Genomic DNA, 26,556 nt, shown 5'->3' with positions numbered 1-26,556 from the left:
CTTTTTAAATAAATATTAATATAATTATAGTAATTGTAAAATACAATTGGTTTTCGAGTTCTGGTTTATTTTCTTACTTTAGCACTTCTTTTTCATTGAAGTTGTTTCATTGAGGTTTTAAAAAGCACTTATGCTGCATTATGCTGTCCGAACTGTACGGCGCTTAAAGACTCATATCTGCAAATATGTTTTGAGGTAGAATGAAAACAGAACTACAGTGGTCACAATTTCCTAAGCAGGGTATTCATAGAGCCCATGCTGTTAATCAATATAACACCAACTACTTACTTGGTTGAGATTCTGCCACTTTTGCTATTTAAACACAATGAAATTGAAAATATGTATGTTTGACAAAAAACTCACTAAGAATTTATGCAATCATTATGCTCCTTATAAATTCCGCGCCCTCACATATAAAGGGTGATTTTTTAAGAGCTTGATAACTTTTTTAAAAAAAAAAACGCATAAAATTTGCAAAATCTCATCGGTTCTTTATTTGAAACGTTAGATTGGTTCATGACATTTACTTTTTGAAGATAATTTCATTTAAATGTTGACCGCGGCTGCGTCTTAGGTGGTCCATTCGGAAAGTCCAATTTTGGGCAACTTTTTCGAGCATTTCGGCCGGAATAGCCCGAATTTCTTCGGAAATGTTGTCTTCCAAAGCTGGAATAGTTGCTGGCTTATTTCTGTAGACTTTAGACTTGACGTAGCCCCACAAAAAATAGTCTAAAGGCGTTAAATCGCATGATCTTGGTGGCCAACTTACGGGTCCATTTCTTGAGATGAATTGTTGTCCGAAGTTTTCCCTCAAAATGGCCATAGAATCGCGAGCTGTGTGGCATGTAGCGCCATCTTGTTGAAACCACATGTCAACCAAGTTCAGTTCTTCCATTTTTGGCAACAAAAAGTTTGTTAGCATCGAACGATAGCGATCGCCATTCACCGTAACGTTGCGTCCAACAGCATCTTTGAAAAAATACGGTCCAATGATTCCACCAGCGTACAAACCACACCAAACAGTGCATTTTTCGGGGATGCATGGGCAGTTCTTGAACGGCTTCTGGTTGCTCTTCACCCCAAATGCGGCAATTTTGCTTATTTACGTAGCCATTCAACCAGAAATGAGCCTCATCGCTGAACAAAATTTGTCGATAAAAAATTTTCGAACCGAACACTGATTTTGGTAATAAAATTCAATGATTTGCAAGCGTTGCTCGTTAGTAAGTCTATTCATGATGAAATGTCAAAGCATACTGAGCATCTTTCTCTTTGACACCATGTCTGAAATCCCACGTGATCTGTCAAATACTAATGCATGAAAATCCTAACCTCAAAAAAATCACCCGTTAGCTTAGGCAAATGAAATATATATGAATCCGTGGCACATTATCAAAGTTCAAAAAAAAAAAAAAAAAAATCAAACCTAACTGAAATGCATAACAAAATATTTAACATTTTTTCGACCTTGTTTGCTTAACTGTTCTTTTCATTTGGCATTTTTTACTTTATTTCATTTCACCCATTTAGATATACGGGTAACTGTACTAAACCGCAAATACTCGCGCATATGTATATATACTTACAAAATATATAAAAAGATTTTACTTCAACCAAACATCAGAATGAGGGGACAACAAAATTTTTCGCAAAACATTTTTATTTACGGTTATCAAAAGACACTTATACAGGCACACCAACAAATAAGCAAGTACACATACAAATAATTACATAAGTATTGTGCATGAAAGCATATACATGTGTACACTTTCAACTCGGTTCTATTAGATGCTGTGGAGGTCAACTACATATGTATATGAATGGATAAAATCATGGCAGAAAGTATAGAAATTACTTTATGAAAACCATAAACAGTTTGGTGAATACAACAGTCAAAACCTGACAAACTTATAGTATGTATGTGTATGCGTGTATGTGTGGAGGGTGACTGACATACTTGCGTAATATAGAAGAAAAACATAAATGTAATATTAATAATGACGCTGGACCGAAAGTCTGGTGGTTGCGAGCGACAGCTGCCTTTGCTTGAGCACTTTTGTATAGCTGAAGTGGAAATAAAAATTTTAGACACGTTTTAGTAGCACTTAATTATGCAAAGACGACTTTCGACCTTTTCAGGTAGTTTTATAATTATTTGAAGTTGACCAGTTTAGGTCAAGGATTAATTAGTTATAATAACTAGGCAATGAATAATGAGAGGCGTGTGAGAGCAATTAATATGCAATTATTATGATTTTTTTGTTGTGTAGATTCGAGAGAAATTTTGTGAAGTGTATGTGGGCAGTTGAAAATGGATAGATATCGGTTGCAAACTAAATAAGAGAATAATTTTGTAAATTTGCGATAATTAACATATTATTTAGTAATAAAACAAGAAAAAATGTGAACTAAGCTAGAATACCCTTCACAGATTCTAGTTTTCCCATATATACGAGGTGTGTTCAAAAAGTATCGCGAATCGTAACTGACAGTTTTCTTCGATTGCAGGGACATGGTGCATCATGAGTTCTTGCCATAGAGAAGAACGGTCAATAAGGAATATTACGCAATTTGCGCGAAGCAATCTGCCAGGAACGCCCGGATTTGTGGAAGAACAAAAATTGGCTTTTGCACCACGATAACGCCCCTGCTCACACACATCGTTGCTTGTGCGCGACTTTTTGGCCAAAAACAACACACTAATGATGCCGCAGCCACCGTATTCCCCAGATCTGGCCCCCTGTGACTTTTTCTTGTTCCCTAAACTGAAGAGGCCCATGAAAGGACGACGTTACGCTTCTCTTGACGAGATAAAGATGGCATCGAAGGAGGAGCTGAAGAAGATAAAAAAAATGATTTTTTGAAGTGCTTCGAAGATTGGAAAAACCGTTGGCACAAGTGTATAATATCTCATGGGGATTACTTTGATTGGGTCAAAATAGATATTCATGAATTAATAAATAATTTTTGAAAAAACACAAAATTAGCTATACTTTTTGAACACACCTCCTATGTAAGAACTTGCTTTTAATCGGTCGGTTTGTATGAGAGCTATAGGTCATAATGGTCCGATCTGAAAAAAATCTTAGATATTGTAGCAATGCCTTAGATAAATTATAATTCCTGAAGATAAATTATAATTCATGAAGATATCTTGCCTGATAAAATTTTTTTCTGTACAAGACCTTGATTGCGATCGTCCAGCTTGTACCCTATAGCCGGTCATGACTAAATCGTCTTAGCTCGTAACGCCGATCATTTATTCATATTTTGTTGGGTACCAAAGTTTCCTTTTGGATGTTACAAGGTTCGTAGCAAACTTAATATACCCTGTTCAAAACATAATAATCCACGCAATTTATGTACAACTTCTAATTTAATTTTTATATAAAATTAACATCGTCAAAACTAAAATCTGGCAATTTTATAAAGAACAAGAATCGCTATTTCCTTTGAATTTCATAGGATATAACGACTAGAACAAAAATATAGAGGCGAAGGGATATTATTTTTTAGAAAAAATTCACAGCTAATTCCGATTACAATCCAAATTCTTAAAGAGCATTTTTGTAAAACAAAAAACATAAGCATACTCAGCAATAATCGAATCACAGTATTTTTATCTATTTATATAAATTTATAAAACCACTTAAGAGTTACATACAATAAATTGAAGATTTACGAATTCTCTAGAAACCTTATTGTACTTACTGTACAAAGAACTTTCTATTTATATAGAATAAAAATCTGCTCAGACACTGATTAGTGTTTCCAATAAAAGTAAAAAAATATGGAGGAATCGAACAGAATTGATCTCTCCAGTGATATTACGTTATTTATTAAAAATTCATAATTTTACTTTGAATTTATTTGCTCTTTTTCGTTTCTGTAAAACTAAAAGAACTCATTCAGCCCAACAACACGTATTTTCAAAAATTATGTTCTCTAATAAATGCCAACTTTTTGTTAATTAAATTTTGCAATTTTAAATTGTGGTGCGTTTGCAAAAATTCCACTCTTAGAAGATGCAATGCATGAGAAAGCAAAAAGGTACAAATGAACCGAAAATGAAGATCTCAATGGTGTTCTGCAGTATGCAGATGAGCTTAGAAAATTGAGTTTGTGTGTACGCGCTGAAGGATAAATTTATATCGTATCACCAAAACCAATCAACTAATACTATAACGCACACACTAACAAAAATAGTCCAAAGAAAACAAATTAATATACCGTTGGGGCACCGCACAGCAATAAAGCAGTGTGCATGTGTAGGTGTGAATGCAGGATAGTGACAATGAGAGCAGAGAAAGCTGAAATTAATTTATATCATGATGTGTATACAGATATGGCTATATAAAGTAAAAGAAGCACACACAATTTTTCTTAAAAAATATATATGTAAATTCATCACCTCGTAAGGAAAATATTAAATTGCAATCGCATGATTGAACCGAAGTTAAAGATTTAAAATTTCTTTAGAAATATATGCATATACATATGGGGTATTCCGTACCAAATCGACCACTTTTGAACCCGACCCCTTTAGATTTTGTTGAAACTTATCCATCCTTTTCTACCCTTCGAAAAACATTTTTGAGAATTTTTTCAAAATTTTTTGTCCAACTTCAAAAAAGTTATGAATTTTGCTATTTTTTGCTAAAAAAAATGCCTTTTTTTATATTCAAATAGCCATAACTTTTGTAGAAATTGACTTTTCGGGACGATTTTTTTTTAAATTTTTGTTTTTGAATGAACTTTTCGAAAAAATATTCGAAAAAATTTAACACGATCAATTATATAAAATAATCGGTTTTTTTTAAGTATTGTAAGTGGCATTATATATGGGGTAATAGGTATCCTGCACCCGAAGTAGATCGGTTGTAGAATGAATGGTGAGATTTTAAATACTTAGAGCACTGATGTAGTGCAAAGAATATGAATACAAAAACAAATATGGTTGTCAAAACAGCGTTGGCATTTACATTTTCCTTGCGTGGCGGATTTAAAACTGAGAGCGTGCAGAATCTCATATAAAAGCTGTCAAATAAACTGAAAAAACGAACACAAATGTGCACGTGCGCGTGTATGAAGGATCCTTGAGCTAAGCAAATCTCTGAAGTCCCAAAGGACAAATATTATATGAAACCAAAAAAGGCTTAAATTTATGATTTTCTGATGTCAAACTTTAACACAAATTTAAATCGCAGAAAAGAGATAATTTACACAATCAGAGGTCGCTACTTATTCGGGGAAAATGTCGGGAATACCACATTTGGCGTCCAAATGAAGAAAAAATACTTAAATTATCTGGTTGTTGAACTTCCTTACTTATAGGTTAGTACTAAAAATAATAAAGCTGAAAAAGTTGCTCATTGTAATACGCAACTAACAACACATTATCGGCTGAAGTATATAGTTTTTGATGAGAAATATTGCAAAATTTGCAAGCATTCAATGAAATCACTGGCTACTACATAGTGCGCGCAATTTCTTTGCAAAAACAAAAATTGCTCTTGTCCACCTCAAACAGCCACCAACTGGTATTAGTTACGCTATTGACCTCGACCCTCGTCTTGCCACTTCCATTTAACTGCTTAGTTGTGGGTAAACGTGCTAAAAGCAACTATCCATATTATACAATACAAGCATTAAATGTATTTAAATAAAAATACGAGTCCGCAAGCAGTCGCAAAGGCGTAGAAAACAAAAACAAACCACAACAACGCCTCCTATTAGCGATACTCATAGCTTAGTTGAGTTGAGACGTGGCTGGTGGGTTGTGAACACTTGAAGTACCGCACGCTAAGGATTGCACTTGTTAGGAGCAAAGCGGGGGTGGAGGGCATAACACGAGTGAAAACACTACTCTGCTACGAGCACTTAAACACTTATGCATTGCCTGCATTTGCCAAAAACAACAACAATACCGTATCTAGCTGACTTATATGGTGGCAGCGAGCATCTCAAGTGTGAGATCGATTAACCGGCTTTGTGCACATACTCTACATATGTACATACAAACATACGTAGAAGTCTGCTTTACAGCATCGACATTACGCTGTTGTACATGAGTATGTATATGTGTATGTGTAGTTGTAGAAAAAACATTGCAGAAAATAGTTGGCGATAAGTACATAAACACAGATAGATTAAATGCTTGCGAATTTGAGGATGGTGCCTGCAGTGGCGTGGCACAGTGAAAGCTGTGGAAGTGATGACTATATCCGGAAGCAATTCGAGTTTACAAATTATTTGAAAGTATAGTATGCACTGCGGGATATGTTGGTATGCCAGTTAAACGATTTTCAAATGATTCCGTTAAGTAGTTGTTGTTATTTTTTTAATAACACAGCGAACTAAAGAAATAAAAGTTAAAAATCCACAAACTTTCATTAAAAAAAAATGTACATATTCGGGCCATTTTTATGCGATCCTTTGCAAGGACAAGGAATACATTTTGTAAAAGCAGATTATAGCTGTCTACAGTTAAGGTTTTTTTGTACAATATAAGTTAAAAGACAGTAAATGTGAGATTAGAACCAAAAAAAAAAGTTTAACCCTTTCAGCCTCAAAGGACGATGTCAAACGTATAGAGAGGTTGCTTATAAGCAACTTTGGGGCTAAAAGGGTTAATCATGATCATGAAGTTGATCTATAAGATGCGTATTTTAAAGAAGGTTTTGTGTATTTGACTTTTTAAACGATATCAAACATATAATGAAGCTGCTTATAAGCAACTTCGGGGCTGAAAGGGTTAAGAACCTTACAGCTGAACATATTTTTGAGCAGAGTTGCATTGTGTTTTGTTTTCATTCGCTTAAATGGCTTATATGAAAAGTAATATGAACCAATGAAATAATTTTAGGTATTTTGGCGTAGTGTTGCCAACTCTTTAAACTAATTAGATACTACAATATTGGCATGGAACTAAATGTATTAAAGAGGACTATCAACTGTTTGAAAAAAATTATACAAATAAAATAATGTTAAACTGTTTTTATATTTTAAATTTAATTTTCCTCTATTATATTAGTTAGCTCAATTGCTTATATGTTGTATTTTCTTTATATTTATCAAAGAAATGCGCAATAGCAACACTGAGTAGGTAAACTAATGCTCGCTGTTTGTACCTACATTCATAAAATAGCAAACAAAAATATAAGACGTAAAGAAGATTCGCTCGGTGTTCATAGAAAAATACAAATATAAAGAATATAAATATAAATACGTAGCAAAAGGAAAGCAAACAAACGGCTTGATGGCAAAGTAAACTGAAAGTGAAACCGTTTAAGCAGAAAATACTCGCGCAAAGTGCTTGAAGAAGCCCTTAAGTATGTTCACTTTCGATTATTTTTGCGGATTGAGTGAAACGAAAAGCGTTAGCAACTCAACAATGGCTTTGACCGCGAGAAATGTGCCATATTTTCACCACAGGACAATCGTTTTTTACTGTAGTTCCTTATTTGCTTTGTAATATTTTTCACCAAATTTACTTTTATTATTTGTTGTGGGCCTCAAGAGCAGTGTTTGCACAATTTTAAAATTTTACTTTTGTCATGCACACAAAATATTGACGGATTTACTGTTTTCAAGCGCACTGTTTACCTACTGGCTTAAATTAAATTTTTTCCTTGCCACGACTGGAACGCTGTTGTCAAAGCGAGAATGGCCGTTAGATGTGGTAAATATCAAGGCAAAAACAGACATATCCTTCTCCATCAGCGGTAGGCATGTTTGTTTACCTGATTTTAATGCTACGGCTCAAGTTCATATTTACCATTATAAATAAACACATAGTTATTCAAAAATAATAATGTCTTACTTCAAATTTCATTAAAAATTTTTAAACTTCTTTCACACTGCGGCAAAAGTAGAAGCAAAACTGTTGTTTATTGCAGATATGTCGTTATTTTTAAACCAAATAAGAGAAATATTTATTTTTATTTTTCTTAAAATTTTTGAAAATACACGTAGGGTGAGGCACAAAAATAATATCCTCATATTTTCAAAACAAAACGTATTTAGCGGGTTCAAAAAACTGTCCAAACAGGCACAAAAAGCAACTGCACAACGCGTTTTAAAAAAAAAAAAAATAAAATACAAAGCGCCAGCCACACCACCACATTTAAACAGGCAGCAAACAAAAAACTTTCTGTGGAGAAGTACACCACCAAGTTGGCAAGCAGCTTGCAGCTTTGCTTCTGCCAACATTTATAATGAAATATTAAAATAATGGCATTTATTTATAAGCGATTACGTCGCTGAGCATACGCAGCCCCCGGGCGCTGAAAAATAATATTATACTTAACTGCTGCTTGAGAGAATCGCAAATAAGCGAGCGAATAAATGTTAAAATATACAGAAAAGAAGTGAAAATCAAGTAAAGACAACTTCAATAGTAATGAGAAGTTAAGTGAAAAGTCACAGATGCAAAGATTATGCTATGGTTATAGTTTGCGTGCGCCATGGCGTATGAGTGACCTGCTATAGTTCAGAGTAAAGAAAATATAATGAAATATTTACACATGCTATTAAAAACTTCTTGTATAGAAATTATAAGAAGTGAGATCCAAATGCTTACTGCGTGCTGTCGGACACACACACATACGCCTGCCGTTGCTCTTAACTTGAAGCACAGCTCGCATTTGCCTTATACATTATGACCACAAAATGGACTTCCGTCATCAACAATAACACTATAACAATAGGATACATTTAGCTTGTTGGGAAATCAACAATTTAGTATACATATTGTATAAGGCGGAAGGAACACAATGGTGAGAGTGTAATAATGAGATGAAATTAGCACTTTGCAGCTGCAAACTCTAATCTAATACAGAAGAGACAATGATAGCGAGAAAGTAGTACAAATATTTAATTTAGATTATAATGCTAACTGAAGTGTAGATATTTCCCAAAATACGCGCACACATACTTATGGGCATTTACAAGATTTAAAATTTAGTTATAGAACAGTAAATGTTGAATGAGTGTTAGAGGGCATTGACACAAGTTTTGTTTTTGGTAAATTTTTTTAGTATACTCTGTTTTTTGGGTATGCAAATGCTCTACAACATGAGGAATGGCAACATTCCTGCTCAAGCAATATAAAAGATGGCAGGAAATGTTTGTATACATAGTATCTAGGCCACAATATGATATGGGAAAAATGATTTATACTTGAGATGGATGACTTTGAAGACAAAAACATTTTTAGAGACATCATATTAGGGATAGAAGACTTCAAAATTGTTATAAGCATATAAAAATTACATTTTCCAAAAGAAAACCATTATTAATATGTACATGCTGCCAAAATAAGGTTGCAGTATATAACATACCATTACCAACAAAATGTATGTAAGATATAATATATATCTCCCCATTATTGGGGGATTGAAGTATTCTTTCTATCTTGGCCTACTGCATTGATTAAAAGAAAAATAATAGTAAATGTTAGAATTTGCATAAATTTCATTAGTCACGCAGGTTATTTTTGATAAATGTTTTTTTTTTTTATTTTTTTTTTTTTGTTTTTGTTTTTTTTTTTGTAAATATGTTCTTTGCACAAACTGTATTGTGCGTAATTAATGACAATGAACATCGGCGAGTGAAGTAATGGAGAGAAAAATTCAAAAATTAGTGATGGTGTGAAGAAAAGCTTTAGTTATGGTCATTAAGACTCATCAAAAGAGGTAAAGAGCATACAGAGAATATAAATACGTAAATAACTAGTTCGTCTGATAACCATAGGGACAGATAAGTAAAGTCGTCGGTACTAATAGCAACACAATAAGATGATTCAATAATAATTAGTAGAATATTGCTGAAAATAAACATCAATTATAATAGTCACAATTTACTTTGATTTGTAAATTTAGCAACAAATGTGGTATATACATATATCACATTATAGAATGCAACAAGAAAAGACTTTTCGGTTTTTAAATTAATTATCCTCTAAATTCATTAAATTGACGCTATTAGGCCATATATAGGCTTGCGCCACACAAAACACCCACAGCCTAGCCTGCCTAACCGCACATTAGTTGCCCCCGTTGGAAACGTAATTTGAAGCTAACAACCGTTTAGTGCCAACAAACAAGGCGTCAACAGCACAGCGGCTGTTATTACAGTTTTCAAGCGCTTTGACTCCTCAAGCCATAACTGCAGATTTCATGCATTTAATTAATGCTGTTTGGTGTTGAAGCTTCGAGTGTGACACGTGATCATGCGTATCGTATAAACACAGAGGGGTCACGTCATGGATAACAGTGTCAGGTGACAAAGTGAATATGCAGTGTGTCCCCTGGAACGCATAAAAATAAATAAATAAATAAATAACCCTTTTTGGCAAATGAAATACAGAAAACACTGAAGGGCTGTATTAAAAAAAAAGAGGTAGTGAAGTAGCAGAGTAAAAAAACAGCAAAGAGGCATACTAAACACTACACTAAAATGCTAAAATTAATTAACAGTCGAACAAGGTTTACATTTTTTCGTTTTATTTTATATATAATAGTATATACATACATATTACTAAAATATATCGCTCATTTGCTGCAAGACCGGCATAAGTCAAAAAAATCGATTCTCCAGAAAACGCGTTTAAAGTTTTCAACTGACTACAACCTTACACGGTGACTCCAACCTTACACCTCTTCTCAAGCGGAGCATATAAGAGGTATTCATATGAATTTTTCACTCAACATGAAGTATGATATAACGAACAATTCTGCAGCATTGACTCAAAAATCACGTTTTTTGATTTATGCCGGTCTTGCAGCAAATGAGCGATATGTATATTAATTTTTTAATTTTTATATCTTTTATATCATAACTTTAAATTAAAATAAGACTACTCATTAAAATAAATTAAAATAAAACATAAATGTATGAAGTAATCACAAGATAGCAATTTTCACTAATATTCTCCTTTAATTTGAATAAAGCAAAGAAAGCGAAGGAAATTTAATTTCAATTTTGGATATTTTCCCATTTTCATTATTTTTTTTTTCAAATGAGTGGCATTAGCTGTGGTGTAATTACGCTGTAATAAAAACGCATAGTACCTTCATAAAGAAGTTACGCTCACTGAAGCAATGTGTGAGCATACCGACATGCAACAGTGCGTATGAGCAACAATTGCTGCAAAAGAAATTGACACAGCATAATTTGCCTTTAAAGGTAATGAAATACTTGAAAACTCTATTATGGAATTCTCATACAATGAATAATTTGCTTCTTTCTTGCGAACAAAATCACGAAACTCCACAACTTACAAGAAGCAAGAAAGGACGAAAATTGCAATAAAGAAAGTACCTGTGCGCAAACACATTTAATTAAAACTTTTACAATAGGATACAAAATTTTTGCGCGCAGCACGCTCAGCGTAGTCGAAAAAAGTTCTCAAAGCGTGTTGTTGAATGAATAAAAGAATGCGTGAAAAAGCGTGCACGAAAAGCAATCGCACAAAAGTCGTTGGAGAATGTTATTTAGAAATTTTTGTACAAAAATATAGGTATATACATATGTTCATATGTATGTATGTGTGTATATGAATAACGGTAAACGCCTTGTGACTGCTTTAAGTGAGAAAAGCCATTATTTCCTCAGCTTCAGGGACGCACGGGCGTGCAAGAATTTGCCACACTTTGGTCACATCAATTAAAATCCAAAGAGTGGCAGCAGCAACGGCCAAAAAGTGAAAGCCGAAAAATACGAGTGTTTATACTCACACAAATTACTATACAACGCTAATTTCAATAGCACAAAGTAATTTATTAAATGAAGCACACCTATCTTATATGTACCAACAAATATATATACATATATGTGTATGTACAAAAAGTCAAAAAGAACTCTGTATACATATGTACAGGAAGCGAAATGTTTATTGTTACATATCCACACAACAACACAAGCTCACATATATAAATAAGCGTCACATCAATAACCTGCTGTTGTTATTAACTAGCGATTCTCCAAGAATGCCATGTGCAAGTTACGAAGGATCGCTGCATTGTGGCATGTGGCATAATGGTGGCGCTGACTGCTAGCTGACAGTAACATAGACGTATGTCTTCCCACCAGGCCGTCGAGGCTGATTTCTTTTACACATTTCATTAAGCAAAATGCTCATTAAAACTGTGCAGCATATTAAATTACTGGCAAAATGATGTTAAAAACGTTGTCGAAATTTAATATTGCCTGAAAATTGGAACCGAATTAAGCAAAATAGAATAGAGTGAACGAAAAATATGACAGAGCACATTTAATAGTGCGTTGAAAATATAATTAAAGCGAAAAATTGTTGAATTCCGAATTTCGTGCCTTTCATTTCATCCTGTAAATTTGAGAATTTTCTGCGAATTTATAAAATCCCGTTTGGCAATAAAACGATATAAAAATTAGAAATTCATGAAAACGATTTATTTGGAACGCTTCTTTGTAAATACCGGTGAGCCACAGGGCGAATGGGCAACTATTGTTCGTGGAAACGCATAAACGTAATGACTAACTGCACGTGTATGTTAGTACAATCGAACAATCAACGCAAACTCGAGAATAAATAAAATTAATTCAATTGAAAAAGAATATTAATACAAAATGAATTTCGCATTCGCAACTACAAATTAAGCGATTAATTTCTCAATTCTTATTAGTAAATGGTAATAAATACTAGATTAATAATTAGTTATTATTGCTATTATATAGAAACAGAACAAAAGTTCGTGGCACTGAATTACACACAATTAAGGAATGGCATTATTTGTATATATTGTACTACAGGGCGTATACGCAACATTGGCATGGACAATATTTTGAGGTTTACATGGCGTATACGTAATATTTTGGCTAACTGCTTCCTTTTATGAGATATTTGCAAAAAAACAAATGTACGTGAGCAGTTTTCTTGACGTCAAAGCTATCTTTATTAACTATCAAAGCGCCGCAGAGTATGCAATATTTTTTACTAATTAATTTGTATTTATTTTTTTGGGTTTGTAGCACCAAAACAGCATAAACAAAAGCAATTTATGGAGGATTTAAACTTTTGTGCTTATTGCTCAACGCGACACACATAACTTAAATTGATTTCCGTTTAAATATTTACAAAAGAAAATATTAATGCTTCAATTACCATACTTTTATTTGTTTGTTTAACAAACATAATATATGTATACTACAAAAACGCACACGCGTATATACAGCAAGCAGAAAAAAAATTAAAAAATAGCTAAAAAGGGCAGCGGCAAAAATCTTCACAAAACACTGAGCAAGTCACGAAATAGCAATTCACATATATTAATAAGGGTCTGTTTAATAATGCATGCTGCTTGTTTATTTACCATATATGGGTGCTAATAATAGTGAGCATGCGTGGGAATGTTTATGTAAATCAAGTGAAAATTGTGCTTAATGTATTTGAACGAATACTAGAGGAGAAGCATATGTTATTACAAACAGCAGAAACAGAAAAAACTTAGTTTAGCATATATGTATGTGGCTAAATGCAACGAAAAATCAAAATTTATATAAAAAAAGGTGGTGCTAAATAAAATATTTGAAAATTATAGCTATTAAATCATTTAATAATAAACAAATAATAAAATGTATTAAAAAAAAATATATAATAATAATGAAATATAAGAAAAAAAATAATAATTTGGAAAATTTAATTACGAGATTTTAAAATTGATTAATTAATAAATAAGTAAAAAATAATATAAACAAATTTGGGTTCACTAATTAATAGTAAGTTTTTATATCGACAGAATTTCCTAAAAGAAAACTTTGAAAAAAAAAAATTCCAGACAATAACAATTACATAATATTGAATATAACTAAAAATACAATTATAATCGCTGCAACAGGAATATATTGGTATTGAATATATAACAACTTTCTTATATATTCATATATATTCATATATGTATGTACATATATACTCAATCAATACTCAAACCGCCGAAAAGCAGGAAAATATCCGTGTACGAAATCAATTAATATGAGTACAGTCAAAAAAAAGTCGCGTTGGCATTTTTGTGATCAAAATTGACAATATATATTGGGTAAAGTGAAACTGAGTGAGTGGAGTATGCAATGAAATAGGAATAAAGTGAGAAAGAAAGTAAAAACGGTAGGTGGAAGTTGAAAACGCTAACTGTAGAGTCAAGCCGACATGATTTGGTGGAAAAGTAAATCATAACAGAGAAACTATGTACACAAATGCATACAAACGTAGACAAAAACAAATAAAAACATTGCATATTAAGATAATCGAATACATATTTTCTTAAACTTTGCTTATGCATATTAAATTATCTACATATGTGTCTTAAATATTATTTGTAAAGGTTCAAGTTTTCAGCTTTAAACTTTCCACTGTCAATTTTGAGGAGGATAAATATTGTAGCTAGCTAGAAAATGTAACTATATACATGAGCTCAAATTACAAATATACTCTTTTACTTCAACCGAAAGTCTCAAAATTCCTAACCAAACAAGATCATATGCTTTGCCATATTCAAGGGCGCCAAGAATTCGCAAGAAATAAGAAAAACGCAGAAAAATCACACATTTTTTCTCTATATACACATAACAAAGGCAGTATATATGTCTCAAAGTAACAACAAAAGTCAACTGAATCGAATATGTGTCTCTGTGTATGTATGTTCATGTATGTATGTGTGTGGAATAAAAAACTTGTCTGACAATGAGTTGCTACCATCGCTACAGTGTGTGAGTAAGCAGGCGTGTTAACTCGGATTATCACGCTTTTCTTATTTAACTGAACTTATGGCGAATGCACGAACTTAAAGCGAACGCCACTGACAGCAACATTTACATGCCGTCGCGGCAGCGAATAATAGCTGAGTGATACAATACGTACCTAAGCATGTATAGAGCCAAACAACTAAAGAAAACAATAGCGCGTCAAACATATAGAAAACAAAACAAAAAACGTCATTGATGACAGTAAAATTGGCGGCAAAAAAAAAAAAAGTAATAAGAAATAAAGCGACTGGAAAGTTGAATAAGCGAAAACAACAGCGGTCTCTCAGTCAAGTAATGAATAGGGAATGTTACGTGCCAAATTTCACAAGGAATTCTTCTACGCCACAAAATGTTTGTGTGCGTGTTGCATGTACACACATGTATGTGAAAGGGTGTCCAACAGTTGCTTCAAGTTTTTCCTTGCTTGGTGTTGCTGGCACGCATATGTATTTGGAAGGAGGCGTGGTGACAATACATATTGTACGAGGAGGAAACTAACACCAGGATGACAGTTACAAAGGGTGGAGAACATTTTCCCACACAGACAGACACAGACAGGCACTCAAACTATGCGACAACGCTAACTGCCGCGAAGCCACACAAGAGTAGGAGGCAAAAAAAAAAAATAGTTCTTTATCGGAATTTTTCTTTATTTCTGCTTTCCCTTCAGCTTTTGCTATACTTGTACCAGTGACATGTATTTTGACTGCGTATTTCATTTGTGTGCTGTTTTTATTGCTATTTTTATTATGTTTCGTATTTTTTATTTATGCGTTTTTTTCCTGATTTGAATAGTTCCTGTTATAAAAGTTTGATCGTAATCAGTAAATCGATTTATTGATATTCTGTTTCAAAAGCTCCTAAATGTAGGCAATGTTTATATACGCTGCCATTAATGAACACGCACATTTTAGTGGGCTTACAGGCGCAAATGTATAAAGCCCAACACCAGGCACTTTATGCGATGACAACACATTTGCTTGCGCCATTCAATTTCGTATTTTCACTTTCCATGTCTTTCGCTAACTGAATTTCATTTCCACTGAATAAGTGACAATTATTTGGTTTTTTTTCTATACTATTTGTAGGCACTTAATGTTGGCGGCGGCAAGAATGTTGGATGTTGGCCGGTTTGGTATATAATGGCTGCTTTCGAAGTGGCTTCGAACATTTATTGCTTGCATTGATGTGGTCAAGGTCTATTCTTTTACTTTCTTTTGTTGTGTTGTTTCATTCGAACAGCGAAACACTCAATGCATACCACTCCCACATAACCATATTGTTATGGTGCTTAATAAAGTGAACACTGTTATCATTTCCACATGGTAAACTCGCAAACATATCATGATAAAACGATGTGTGTGTACATGTGAGTAATGTTCGAATACTTGAAAAAATAGCAATAAGTTGCACATTAACATAAATGCTTTAATTAATTATTCCAGAAATTAATAAAGAAGCAAAATTTTAATTTAAGCTTTGGCATTCATATTAATTACATATCTACATATATGGATTAAAAATCTTAAGATAGAAATTATTATATAAAAAAACTGATTGATTAAATATCACTCGGAATTCATCTACCTTATTTAGAAGAAGTTTTCTTCAACTTTACACTTTTGAAATATTTTTTTTTTACTTTCTTCGTTTGATTTTTGTTTTGTTTTTGCCCACTTGGTATTTCACGTTTTCTGTTTTAATATACATTTATACACCTCCTTATTTTACTTTTTTTTATTAATATTTCGTTCTATTAACATTTTTTAATATTATATTATTGTATTTTGTATTTTTTATTTTTTATTTTTTTATTTTTTTTTTATTTTTTATTTTTTTTATATTTTTTTTTTTAGATTTAGAACTCATGAGAAATATTCAAAACAATTTTTTTACTTGAATTGGCTATTGAAATTTTAATACTATCTGATTATTATTTTTTTTTTAATTTAATGTTATGCTATCTCGAACTAAAACAACAATAAAAACAATATAATCGTACGAAAATATCGTTCAGAAAATTAAAATAACATTTCTTTGCTGCTTTAGCTCATACATATTCTCTTAGTAACATATTACAAAATAGAAAGAAAGTAACCAAAAATGTTGCCTACATTTTTTTTTTTTTTTTTTTGTTTCAATATCTTTTTATTTATTGAATCTGCTTTTTGTTTTGAAAACCTAACAATAAGTAATAAAATCTTAAACCTATTTAAAAACTAGACACGCTCAAGCAAATGATTGAGGTGTTTTGGTGATACATTGCTCCTCAGTACGCGGGCATATCTCTTCTTTTAAGGCGTGTTTGATTGCAGGAATGTACCAAAGCATTAGCCAAAGGGTTTGGGTGATCACGGAGTTTACATATATATTTAATTCTGCTGTCTTCTACTTCTTTCCTTACCATAGAAATACCAAGGTCTTTATGGATATTCTCATTACGCATGTACCATGGTGAACACGTGATTGATCTAAGCATTTTTGATTGGAACCTTTGTATTATGTCTATATTAGTTGCACAGGTCGTACCCCACAGTTGAATGCCATACATCCAAATCGGCTTTATGACCGCATTATATAAAAGCACTTTGTTGTCTAGGCTAAGTTTGGAGTTTTTATTTAATAGCCAATTTAAATTTGCAGCTCTTATCTTCATGCAAGTTATTTTACTAGATATATGTTTTTTCCACGTAAGTCTTCTATCTAGGTGAATACCAAGATAGGTTACTTCGTTCGCTTGGGGTACTAAAATATTGTTAATTTTTATTGCCGGACACATTTTTGGTCTAAGCGAAAATGTAACATGCTTACACTTTTGTTCATTTACCTTTATACGCCAGTTAGCTAGCCATTCTTCGACAAACTTTAAGTGCTCGGCTAATATTTTTGATGCTATTATGTGGCATTTGTTACGGCTCACTATAGCTGTGTCGTCCGCAAAAGTAGAAGTTAATACATTGTTAGCTGTTGGAAGATCTGCTGTATATATGATGTATAGTGTTGGGCCTAGAACACTGCCCTGGGGTACACCAGCCCTTATCTGTCTTTCATCAGATATGAAATCTCCCACTTTTACCATAAATTTTCTATTTTTTAAATACGATTCCAATGTTTTATATAATTTTGAAGGCAGAATATTTTTAATCTTGTATAAAAGGCCCTCATGCCATACCTTATCAAACGCCTGAGCCACGTCTAGAAATATAGCTGAACAGTACTCCCTGTGCTCAAATGCTCTTCTTATTTCGTTAGTAATTCTATTTACTTGCTCAATCGTGCTATGTTTTTCACGAAACCCAAATTGGTGCATTGGTACTATATTATTTTCGTGGAGGAAAGGAGTCATCTTTGATAGTAACAATTTTTCAAATATTTTAGAAAGACAGGGTAGAAGACTGATTGGTCTGTATGAAGACGCCTGTGTTAAGTCTTTCCCAGGTTTGTCTATCAAGATGATCTGCGACTTTTTCCACGAATTTGGATAGTGCCCGAGATTAAGAATTGCATTGAAGAGCAAAGAGAGCACCTTTACGGCAATATTTGGTAACTCAATTAGCATTTTTGGGGTAATATTATCATGTCCAGGTGATTTTTTGGGGTTAAGCTCTTTTATTATTCTAGTAACTTCAGAAGTAGAAGTCCTAATAGGCACATGCGACTCTTTTGCGGTATTGGGCAAGGTTGGCAACTCAAAGTTGTTCTTTGGGCAATTGGGTTGAAATACCTTTTCTAGGTGATTTGCAAAGCAATTTGCCTTATCCTCATCACTACGTGCCCAATTACCATTCAACTGTCTTAGAGGCATGTTGGAATCTACTGGTGGCTTGAAAGACTTTTGTGCTTTCCAAAGAGAATTTTGCTTACGAGAATTTGGACACAGTTTCTTTATATAATTTTCAGTGTTGTGTTCCTCTTCGCATTTAAGCGCTTTTTTTAACTTTCGTACAGCAGATTTCAGTTGAAGCAGAGTTGAAGGGGATCGACTTAACTGCCATTCCCGCCTAGCTCGCCTTTTCTCATTTACAAGTTTCTCTATTTCATTATTGGTGATCTTTCCAAAACCAACTGGTTTGTTATTTCTTTTTGGTGTTGCCAATACAGCTGCATTAGTTATTACGTCATTAATTTCTCTTATATTCGTACGTGTGTTTTGCGTTATAATCTCCACCTGCTAGAAATTTTTGACCTAGTGTTCCAAAAAAGTCTTTAAATTCGATTTCTGTAATTTTAAAACGAGGTGGACAGTATATAGCAGTAAGGTTTAAGTCACAACCCCGATTTTTGAGTGAAATAGTTGTAGCTTGTAACTGTGGAGTAGCATGCGATTCTAGGGCATAGTGGTTTAAACGATTTCTAATCAACACTGCCGTGCCACCATGCGCTTTTCCATCTGGATGATTTGTGACATAGACTCTAAATCCCGAAATATTGAAATTATTTTTATTTGTTAAATGAGTTTCTGATATAAGCATTACATCAATATTCTTTTCAGACAGAAATCTGATAATCTCTAATTTATGTTGGTTAACACCGTTGGCATTCCATATACAGATATTTAGTAAGCTCATTTTTTACTTAATAAATTTTGCAGCATTTGATTTTGTGATTTTATTAAATCTTGGATCATGTTTTGCATGGTAGACATAAATTGTGTCATACACTGTGTTAGATTTATAATCATAGTTTCAATACCTCCATTTGGAGGATTTTGCGGCAGTTGCATTTGCACAGTGTTGCCTTTCACCACATTTGCATAGCTTCCTTGCATATTATTACTGATAGAAGTAATAGGATTTGAACTTTTCTCTGAGGTTGCTATAATTTCATTACGGGGTGTTTGTAACATTTGGTTACGACGTGCTTGAATGCCCTGTGACAACTTCGATTTCAAATCTTTATATACAGGACAACCCCTGTAGTTAGCAGTGTGATTTCCTCCACAATTGCTGCATTTTTTATTTAATTCTTCTTTCTTAAGGGTGCATTTCGAAGTGGGATGTAAATCACCACATACCACACAAACACTGCGTAGAGTGCAATATGATTTAGTATGCCCATATTCTTGGCAGTTAGTACATTGTACCGGACCATTTCTTTTATGTGGTTCTTCCACAGTTACTCTGCGATGCAGCAAATATTTCAGATTGTATATAGGATGGGTCTCATTTTTTTTTAGTTGATTCGAGTTCGGCAACAATTCAATTTTAAACATTGGCTGTGGTACTTTGTTTCTATTAAATATATTTACAACTGTTTTAATTCCAAAACCACATTCCTCCAATGCTTCTTTCACTTCACTAGAGTCTACGGCGGACTCTATGCCCTTGATTACAACAACTAGGCCCTTAGAGCTCTTCAGTTGATACGAATAATAATTTTTGTTTTTATTCGACAAAAATTTAACGATTTCCATGAAACTTTTTTCAGTGTAGGACTGAATTTTTGTTTCGTCTATATTGCCTTTTTTCAAAGGCACTATATGAAAATTGTTAGTGCCAACAATTTCACTTAAATTCGCAACAAGAGTATTACTGCTACGCTCGCGCAAATATATCGGAGGTGGTTTGGCATTAACGACTGTGGTGGTACCCTTCGCATCGTCGTCTGAACCATTGCTTAGTATGGCAAATCTGTTGCCATTTAAAACTTCCGTTTTATTTTTATTTGGTGTGCTGCCTTGAAATTTTTTAGGATTGACCGCTGATTTAGAAGGACTTAATTTCCTCTTTATATTGACGTAGCGGTCAATGCCTGTTTGTACAGACGGGCTTTTTTTTGTTGGTACACTCTCACCTTGCCTTGTGATTTTCTTCGTTGTCTGCTCGTTTGTTGGTACCTGCAGGCTGGTTGGTGTCAGGGCATTTGTTATTGCCCGATTGTTGTTTTCGGCTGCTACTGCTGACTGCGTTTTTTTCTTCGATTCCTTTTCAGCTGATCGCCGCGATGACTCATCATCGCCGTTACACTTTTTATTTGCAGTAGTTGTGATTGTTGTTGGGTCGACAAAGCTGAAGTAGGCATTTAAGGAATGCCTACGGCCTTGCTGATGAGGCTGCGAAGCACTCATTATTGTTTGTTTGATTTTTGTTTTGTTTTTTGTTTTCACTTGTTGATTCGTGCACTAATTGTTTATGTTTATTATTATTAATTTGTGTGCACTGTTTTAAATGTTTGTTTACAATTTATAAATTGTGTTTTTTTTTTTTGTTTTACTTTGGTTTTATGATTAATTTTTTTTTTTTGTAAAGATTGAATTCACGGAGCGAGTTAAATAACACGTCCGTACCCTTTGAACACTCTCTTACTTGGTGTGCTGCACAATAAATTTTTTATTAAATAGGGAGCAGCTCTAAGTAGATAAGCGCATGCCTACATTTAGGCGCAAATATGATGAAACCAGTAAAAAATTATAGTTAAACACTAAATGAAACAAAATTTGAAAATTGTGCACTTCACTACTTATTTAAAATGAAAAAGAAAGAAAGCAGAAATATCAATACAGACTCAACTCACATCGATAATAATGTATGTAACATATTTAATGGTTTCTTCCACATTACCGTTTTCATACTTCAATGTAAGCCTACCTAAGTATATTTATTTCTGTTTGCATGCGTGTGAATATATGCTTGCAGGTGTTCATAAATAAATATAACGGCTATATCAAATTAATAACACACATACAAAACAATAACAAAAAAAAACAGCGAAATTTGTAGCAACATAAACATAATTCTTAAAGCGATTTGCGCCTTACGACTTCATTTTCGTACTTAACGCGAACAGTGGCAACACAAAATTCGACAACGTACAAAGGGGGCAAAGGCAGACGCACAATGTTACGGGAATTTTAAGGAAAATTTGTTACTGCCATCAGCTTATCAGCATATTTTACGATTTGCCTTATTTTTGCAACATTTTGCTTTTGTTGTACTCTAAAGGCAAACAAAAGCAGACAGTTGGGCTGCTGTGATGCATATTATATGTATGTATGTATAAGTTCATTGTGCGGCAAGGAATGTTAACGGAAAGTCAAAAGGAAATTGCCGAGAAAATGAAAGCGGAAAGAGTGTAGCTGTGTCATATGTATGTATGTGTGTTTGTGTCTTTGCTGCGCGCGCGCCAAAAGCCGCCAAGTGTCTTCTGCACTGAAAATTGAAATGTGGCAAGGAAAGCGAAATTATTAGTGGCTCCCATTTATTTGCGTTATTTCCGAGAGCGCTATCAGCGACGGCCCAGCACAAAAGACAACGGCGACAGCAGACAATTCATCATAATATAAATGTGGCAAAAACGCTATAGACATGACAACTAAGCCGGGCTAGAGGGGGTGCAGGCAAAGTGCTGCGTTGAAAAACCGACAAAATACTGCCAGTCAAGCAGATAGTAAACTCACTCAGTCAGGCAGTCAGCCAGAGCGCACGCTATTGTTTGCGGCCGTGAGCAATGTGCGCGAGCAAGCTTGAAGGTCGAAGCTGGCACAATTTGTGATCACAAATTATTATATGTGTGTGCGTATGAAGCATACTTTCAGGTGTTGAGCCTTGGTATTTTAGTGTGAGCATATATACAAGTACTTCAGATTTGTGCGTGTGGCTGATGATGTTTAACACTAATGCGCACTCACACATATGCGAAATTTGTTCAACTGATTGCGAGTTCGCGCTAAGTTTGCACACAAAACAACCATAAGACACAACACAAAAACTTGGCACTTACCTGAAATGAAAGAAAGTTATAGACAGAATTAGAAATGTTGTATTTGCTAACAAATTAATTATATAAGTTATTAGAACTAATTTTAGAATAACATAAAGAACTGGTGGATATTAACATTAATATATTATTTGTTAACTAAAAATGTCAAAAATATATATTATTCACGAAGTAAAAGCATTTAAAAGAAAGTATAAAAAATCATTGCATACTATTAGGCTTCATATACAATATATAGTTTCATTTTTCCCTTCTTTGATATTAGCGGATTTTGCCTGAATATACTACGCTTTAGTTTTATACCAAAACATTGAAGCAATATATAAAAAAAAATATATATATATATATAATAAATAAAAAAAAAATATATATATATATATATATATATATATATATATATATATTTTTTTTTTTTTTTTAATTTTAATGCTTTGACTGTTGACAATTTGAAGGCTTTTCTGGTACTTTACGTTAAGCTATCAAAGCATATATGGCTCCAAACAAACTTGCTATTAGTAACCGCTCTATGAACGCATGACTTATGCGCCTAAAAGCTGGCTAAAACTTTGGATTGCTTAAATATGCCTGACTCAACTAAAAGTGGAACAGGAAACGCTCTAGATAAGCAACACATACATACATACATACGTATGCAGCAACTGCAGTGTGTGCCTGTTGACAGACAGCTGGTTCTCTATACACATGCAAACACACATGTATGCATCACCCACTTGCATTTATTATGTTTTCGTTTGTTCTGCTAAACGCAACAAAGTTTGAAGTAAACTTTTTTTTCCTAGCATCGTTGTTGTAATTTACCATGCAAGTTGTTTGTTTGCTAATTTTTTAGTTGCTTTATTTTTAGTTTCCCTTTTAGTGGTTTTGTTGGCATTTGGCTGTTGCAACCACAACCGCAAATGTGCATTTTAAAATTCATTAAGCGTTACGCACACATACATTCATACAGTACATTTACATACATAGTTACGAACGTGCATATGTAAACAATATGCGCTTAATTTAAAACGTTTTTATATGGCAAATGCAAAAGCTGGTACGTACATACATATATTCAGTTATACAATATGTACATATTTATATTTGTGCCAAATGTGTATTCAGTCATGCATACATACATGCATGTTAATTCATAGATACATATATATGTACTAGAGGACCCGCCCAAGTTTTACTGTGGCTGTTACATAGATAGTACTACTAATACCATCTATATGATTTCTATTAGTTAGATTATAAATATTATTTAAGGAATAATCGCATTTTTGGTGAAGCAACTTGTGTTAGTTTACAAAAAAATGAATCATAAAGAATTTCGTGCGTTAAGAAAGAATTGGATTTTGGAGTAAAAATACTATTGAATTTGGGCTGTGCATCAGTGAAATCAATCGAGTCCAATCGATTGTCAGCCTGGTGGTTAATGCACGTTTACGCCAATTTAAGGTTTGAATATTGGATACTGCGATGGTAGCGCCATCTATCGGTCAAACATTCCAAAATTAATACTTGATTAAAAATTAAAAAATAATTTAAAAAACATTTTCCAGTGGACCAAATTGTAAATCTAAACCATTCTCGAATCTCCTTGAACATACACACAAAATTTCATCAAAATCTTTCCATCCGTTTAGGAGCAGTTCAAATGCAAACACACGGTCAGAAGATTTATATATATAAAGATATACATACATATTTGCACTTGCCAATATTTGTACAATGTATATAAGATAATATATGCGCATTGTTGGTGTAAAATAGAAATTTTGAAGTAATTGCATAATAAATGGAAAGTTTTCAAGCTTTTAAGGAAATTACACCTGTTTGCTGGCTTCAAATTATTTCCGAAAATAATTATGGCAAATTTTCCATAGCCATTTTAGTTCTCTGTTTTAGTTACTCAATTTACTATTTCATTAATGGTTGTTTTGTTAGTGGAACATATGTATATTGCAAGTTTCTTCAATTTAAAAATTCTAACAATTGTTCCTACTAAGAAATTTCTCCCCACCTTATTGCTTCAGAATTATTAATAACGGCAAGAGATAAAAAACAAAAATATTTTTCTTATTTGTCGTTGTTAAACTTATTAAAAGCTATTTTAATTTACAAACTTAAAAAAAAAATTTCAGTAATTCTCTAGCTCTTCCTCTAACCAAGCTTCAAAAATTATTTTTATATTTTATTTTTATTTATTTTTTTTTATAAAAATTCTACAGAAATTTGGCTTGACAATGATTCTAGTAGCATAACGAGTCTCGAAGATTTATTAATTAAATTAAAGAGTCCGGCTTCTTACTCTGTAAGATAATAATTGTATTATTATTTTTCTTTTAATAAATAAATAAAATAATTAAAGAGTCCGTTTTCCTGTTAGAATAATTTTCAAAGTGCATTTCTGGAATTTTTTTTTTTTGAGAAAAAACTAGTAATTTAATAAATTTATTTCTGGAGATTAATTTCTAACTCTCAGTCTATATATGTATATCAAAATAAAGAGTATTAAGTGGCAGTCATTTCAGTAGTTCAGTAAGAAATTGTAGTGTACATGTTCTTAAAAAAGGTTGGTTAAAAACATTCAAATACAATAAATATTTCTAAGCTTAAAAATAACGCAATTCATTTAAACAAAACAGCAGCATAATCAAAACAAAAATCCTCAAAGCACATGAGACTTTCATGGAAATTTCTTGGAGTTTTCTCCGTTAGATTTTCCAGTTTAACCAAGAATATTCGAGGATTAATGACGGAAATGTATAACCAACACAAACCTCAATAAGGTAGCGTAGGTTAAAAAAAACTTATGCTTATCACTTGCTGAAAGAGAAACTTGAACTATTTAAGCGACCACTCGGATTATCACATTGAGACTGACTACACGTATGTATATAGTACATACGCATGGAAACGAACACTTTGGTTTAGTGGAAAATTGCGTAAATTACCATAAAACCAAAATGCACAATCGGGGAGCAACCTTAAGTACAGAATGAGAATAAGAGAAGCAGAAAAGTCGTAAAAGACAAAGCAAAATGCAAAAGAACATATAAGAACAGCTGGGGGAAACCAACAAAAGGATGAAAAAAAAAACATTTAAGGGTTTAGGCAAAATATAATAGCTAAAAGAAATGCTTTGCATTGTCAGAAGAGAAGAGTGTATGCGAGACATAGACCCCAAAACACATGTACACTCAAGATTTGCAAGCTTTCTTGCACACAAGTAGCTGTGGTCCACAAAATTTTCACTCAAAAACGAAACATTGAAATAAGAGCACACAAGATGCGACTTAAAGTAAAAGGGCAAAGACCAATTTAGGTGATTAACTTAGTTTTTTTTAGAGTGGAGCGACTGAAAAAGTATGTATATGAAGAGAGGCAGAGTCACATATGCCATAGATATGTCGCTTGCGCCTAATTTTCGTAAATATTTCAGTTGTTCATATCAAATTGAGCAGTTTTTGCTCAGACGGTAAATCTGTTTGTGTGTATGAGTTCTTTAATAACGTGAAAGAGACCCTTAAGGCAATATACATTATTCCACGCAGCTATTAGCCGCACACACAGACAAAATAGATATCCTCAAATTCATAGTTCTCTGAGTTTATTTCCTTAGGCAAGCACAAGAAGTGCATATGTAAAGTGTTTTGTGCGTGTGAGTGGGTGTGTTCAATTATTGTGATTATTATAGCTACTTGTTGTTTGCGGCTCTTCTAGGTATGTGTGTATGTTGGCCGTATTGCTTTTTATAGCTGTTAGCTATTTCCCCAGAATCAACAGCCAATTGTTGCAGTTATTTTGTGTTGCTTTGTGCTTTTCGGCTGAAGAGGTTCCCAAGAGACTTTTTTGCAGGAACAGTTCAGGCAAGTTAATGCACAAAAGGTGTTCTTTAAGTACGCAAGAAGGCCTAACCGTTTTCGAAAGTGTACCTTTTTTTAGCTTTTCAATGATAATGTCATTTTTGACTTTGAAAAAGCTTATGCAACCTGAAGCATACTTATACCCAAGCGGTCAATTTTTTGGACTAAATAGTATACAATATACTAC

General features: G+C 33.2%; 2 protein-coding genes across 4 annotated transcripts in view; one reads left to right on the top strand and one right to left on the bottom strand.

The window, feature by feature from the left end:
• LOC105229621 (nuclear protein localization protein 4 homolog) overlaps positions 1-26,556 on the bottom strand; it is an 80,907-nt gene that overhangs the window by 30,816 nt on the left and 23,535 nt on the right. The window lies entirely within an intron of this gene.
• LOC105229620 (uncharacterized) overlaps positions 1-26,556 on the top strand; it is a 45,480-nt gene that overhangs the window by 8,271 nt on the left and 10,653 nt on the right. The window lies entirely within an intron of this gene.

The sequence above is a fragment of the Bactrocera dorsalis genome, chromosome 2 (genome assembly GCF_023373825.1).
Source record: "Bactrocera dorsalis isolate Fly_Bdor chromosome 2, ASM2337382v1, whole genome shotgun sequence".
In the NCBI taxonomy this organism is placed as follows: Eukaryota; Metazoa; Arthropoda; class Insecta; order Diptera; family Tephritidae; genus Bactrocera; species Bactrocera dorsalis.
This window is presented reverse-complemented; position numbering and strand designations above follow the sequence as displayed.